The sequence below is a fragment of the Zingiber officinale genome, chromosome 7A (assembly GCF_018446385.1).
Source record: "Zingiber officinale cultivar Zhangliang chromosome 7A, Zo_v1.1, whole genome shotgun sequence".
NCBI classification, from domain to species: domain Eukaryota; kingdom Viridiplantae; phylum Streptophyta; class Magnoliopsida; order Zingiberales; family Zingiberaceae; genus Zingiber; species Zingiber officinale.
The window spans coordinates 103,941,056-103,945,475 of NC_055998.1; positions in this window are offsets into that span (position 1 = coordinate 103,941,056).

Genomic DNA, 4,420 nt, shown 5'->3' on the forward strand with positions numbered 1-4,420 from the left:
ATTGCAAGAAAAGCACACAATGTACTCCTTGCTCTTCTTTGTTCCGGGAGCGGTCTCCTTGGGCTTGTCCTTGCCCTTTAATGCCACTTGGCCCTTCTTCTTGGCTAATTTAGGGCACTTGCTCTTGTAATGCCCTTTTTCCCTACACTCAAAGCAAATAATATGATCTTTATTATTAACAATTGAAATTGATATACCTTTGTTTGTAGGGATGACTTCTTCTCCTTTTGATCCGGATGTAAAGGCTTCTTCTTGATCCGGCAATGATGATCCACGCTCCCCCTCAATCCTAGAGGTGGAGGCTTCTACCTCTTCATCCTCGGACGTTGAGCATCTCTCAACTTCCAAATCCTCATGCTCATGAAATAAGGAGTATAATCCTTTGCTTGTATCTTCGTGCTCCATAGAGGATGGATCTTCTTCTTCTTCCTCCGGTGTTGAGCATCTCTCAACCTCGGAATTCTCCTCCTCTTGGTCTTGATCCACCGAGTCACCCTCTTTGGATTCTTCATTATTTTGTACAATGGAGGGGATCTCATGAATCTCGGCCAACTTTCTCCATAATTCTTTTGCATCTTCAAATTCTCCAATTTTGTAATGAATTGTGCTTGGCAATAAATTAACCAATAATTTGGTTACCTTGTCATTCGCCTCGCACCTTTGAATTTGTTCTTTGCTCCATTTGCTCTTTTTGAGGATTTTGCCCTTTAAGTTTCTTGGAGCTTCAAAGTCTTCCATGAGAGCAAACCATTGCTCTATCTCCACCATCAAGAAATTTTCGATCCTTGATTTCCAAAGATCGAAGCTTATCATTGTGAACGGTGGAGGCACCCTTTTATCGAATCCAAGTCCATCTTGGAATTCCATTTGAACTTGAGCTTGATGAAATTCTTTGGCTTTGATAATTTTGCTCCAACTTCTTCACCCTCTAGGTTGTTGACTCTTCCGGCTTTGATTCTAGTGAAGAGCGACCTCGCTCTGATACCACTTGTTAGGGTTGAAAAGTAGCTAGAGGGGGGGGTGAATAGCTCGGCGCGATCTCGTGCTTAGCGTTGCTTGATTCTTGTGATGATGTGTAGCGGAAAATACAAGAAAACATACAACAACGCTAACTCTAGGGATTTACTTGGTATCCACCTCAAGAAAATGTGACTAGTCCAAGGATCCACACACTCACACACCCTCTACTATGAAAACACTCCTTCTCGGTAACTATCGAAGGTGGAGAAGCCTTACAAGCTCTCAATACAAGAAGAAAGAAGAGGGAAATGAATACAAGAAAATCTTACAAGATTTCTCAATATAAAACCCTAACCCTAGCTTCTCCTCCTTGTTTGGATCGCCTCTTGATCTTGGATATCCAGCAAAAACTTGCTCCAAGAACTCTTCAATAACTGGCGTGAGAGCGTAAGGAGGAAGCCGTGAGCACCTATGGAGAAGAGATGGAAGAAGTGTCAAAGGAATCACACTCCAACGGTCGAATCCTAATCGATTGGATTGCTCCCAATCGATTGGGGAGGCTTTGGATCGATCGATCGATCGATCCAGAGCGCCTCTGTGCTCTCGGGAAAATGCCTGGATCAATCAACCGATCGATCCAGAGCTTATCGTGTGAAAACTGGACCTCCCAATCGATCAGCCGATCGATTGGAGGCTCCCAATCGATCGGTCGATCGATTGGGAGGCTTTTTGTGCGATCGGCGATTCTCCCTAATCGATCACCCAAACATCAAGACTCAAACTTGAACCAACTCAAGCTTAGTCACCAGGTCAACCTTGACCTAGGGGAATATTGTACCAACAGTGAACTCATGAATATACATTACCCTACTTAACCTTGATTAGTTCTTGAGATTCTAAGTTTAATTAGCTTTCAAGATATTTATGGGTAAGGAAAAATCTCATTTTGATTATTTAATCTTTCTCACGAATGGATCTTGAAAGATTTTAATGCTTATTTTGATCTCTCTTATAGAGGGATAAGCTTAATGCTAAACAATTTTTGGGCTAGGGATTTTTGAGATTTAATTGGTAATAAACCAATATTCGGTGTGTTCTCTCCTAAGGAGATTAACATAGTTAACTCAATTTTTAGATATATTCAATTGGTAATGAGGAATACCATTTTTGGGCGGAGTGATAGCGGGGGTAATGTTAGACATATTGAGTTATTTTCTTATGGACTATGATAAAAAAACTTCCAATTGATTCAGAATTTTACTTCGTAAAACATCTTGTCAAAGTTGGAAGATCTTCTTTTATTAATCCACTTGTCTTCAAAGGATTGCTTACATGTATTGTAGTAGTTTTGGGATATGATTTAAAAAGTTTAGAAATGGTCAAAAAAAATATCCAAAATTAGACCTAAAGTCACTACGATTTTCTACATAAGGTATTGCATACTTGGTATTGACAAATTTCACCTGTAATAGGGTGGACTATAAAGTCGATCACTGGGTATATACTAACTTATGCGAAGGGATATGAGTGATGTAGATGAGATCTATTCCTTCCATATGATGGAAGTGATATCTGTGGGCCCCTTGATTAGTAGGATACAAGAATGCATGACCATGCTCAAATGAGTCAATATTAGATATTGAGCTTTTTTGTATAAGTGTGTCTATATAGAGATCAAGAAACATAAAGATTGATAAGAAGATGATATGGTCTATGCCTCATTGATAAATCTAGATATCAAGGATAGAAGGATTGAGTCATACAAGATAATAGCAACAGAAAGATTAAGTCGGATCTCGACATTCTCGTCACTTGGATAGCAATGATACCTTGCTAGATGCCACTCATTATTTATGTATCTAAAATATTGACTTGGATACATTGCCAACGTTAGGAGAACCTATTGGGTTACACACAAAGAACAAGTTAATTTAAAGATGGATTCATATGATAGATCATTGAATTAAATCTAATCTGAATCAGACTCATTGAGTTAGACTCAATTGGATCTAATTATTAGATTGAGTCTAATTCAAATTAGATTCATGGAGTCAATTTGGATTGATGTTCATGGAGTCAATTGGGATTGATAAGGTTCAATGAGTTAGACTCATTGGGTGAACTCGAGTTCATCAAGGAAGATGAATGGCCAATTTTAAATCATTGGATTGAATAGTCAATTTTGAACCATTAGATTGAAGAGAGGAAGACCAAAGGGAAAAATCCTTTGGTATTCCTTAGATGGATATAAATATGATTTATGAATGGAATTTTCATGAGATGAAAACTTGTTGTGTCCATTGAGATTTCTCCTCCTCTTCTTCTTCCTTCTCTTGACCGAAACTCACCTTTTGGTTGCTAGAACAACCAAAGGTCGTTTCTTTCTCCACTTCATGAGTTTGTGAGACAAATAAAGGTTTGTCCATGTGGATATCGAAAGAGACACGTACGCTTAATCGTGCTGAGATCCTAGTTGCCGGGAGTTAGTGTGCATGCATTAAAGATAGAACCTCTAATTAAACTTAGTATATGATAGTTTTTCCTTCGCATGGATCTTCTAGAGAGGATCTAGTAAATTTTTTACCGTGCTTTCTATGTGTTTAGCACTCTTGATCCTTACAGTGGTATCAGAGCCACTTGTGAAGACTTATACTAAGTTGTAGTTAGATTTTTATATGTGATATAGAAATTACATGAGATACTTACTATGATTTGCATGATTATGAGTTAGATTCATCAAAAGGTCTTGGCATAGACACTGTTGTGAATAGCAAGATTTTGGCTAAAGGTTTTATGGGTAGCAGGGTCTCAAGAATGGAAGCAACTTATACAATGAGTATACAAAATAATTTTTTGTCGGGGGCGCTGGCCACTCACCCCGTAAGGGGCGCTGCCCCTTGATCCCCTCCTGCTAACCGGCTAACGGGACTGCCATGGCATTGTGGCTCATAAGTCTTTGTTGAAATCATAGTAGATTTATGTCATAAAGATATTATGAATATTATATGACATGGTCATGGTTATGTCCTTTAACCCCAATGTGATTGGATGTGTGTTTTTCATTCTTGTTATAAATTTAGACTAACCTTGAATATAACTCGAGGTTTCTTTAGGTTTTGTAATGTACAAATTAGAGATAATTAGTCTACTAGATGATGGTGAAAAAGGAAGAAGGAGAACAACACACGACGACCAAGGAAGCACTTGGAGAAGATGCTTTTGTTGGTGCGGTTAGCACTAACGGTCTAACTCAGGTTTTGATGAATAACAAATTAGGTTAAGTTAGGTTTGTCATTGTCTAACACTCTGATCGAGTGTGCAGGAGAAGTCCAAACGGGTCGACGGACTGATCGGACGTTTGGCACGAAGTTCAGCTAGGTCGACGGGCTGACCGGATAGCTGGCGAGAAGTCCAAACGGGTCGACGGGCTGACCGGACGTTTGGCACGAAGTTCAGTTAG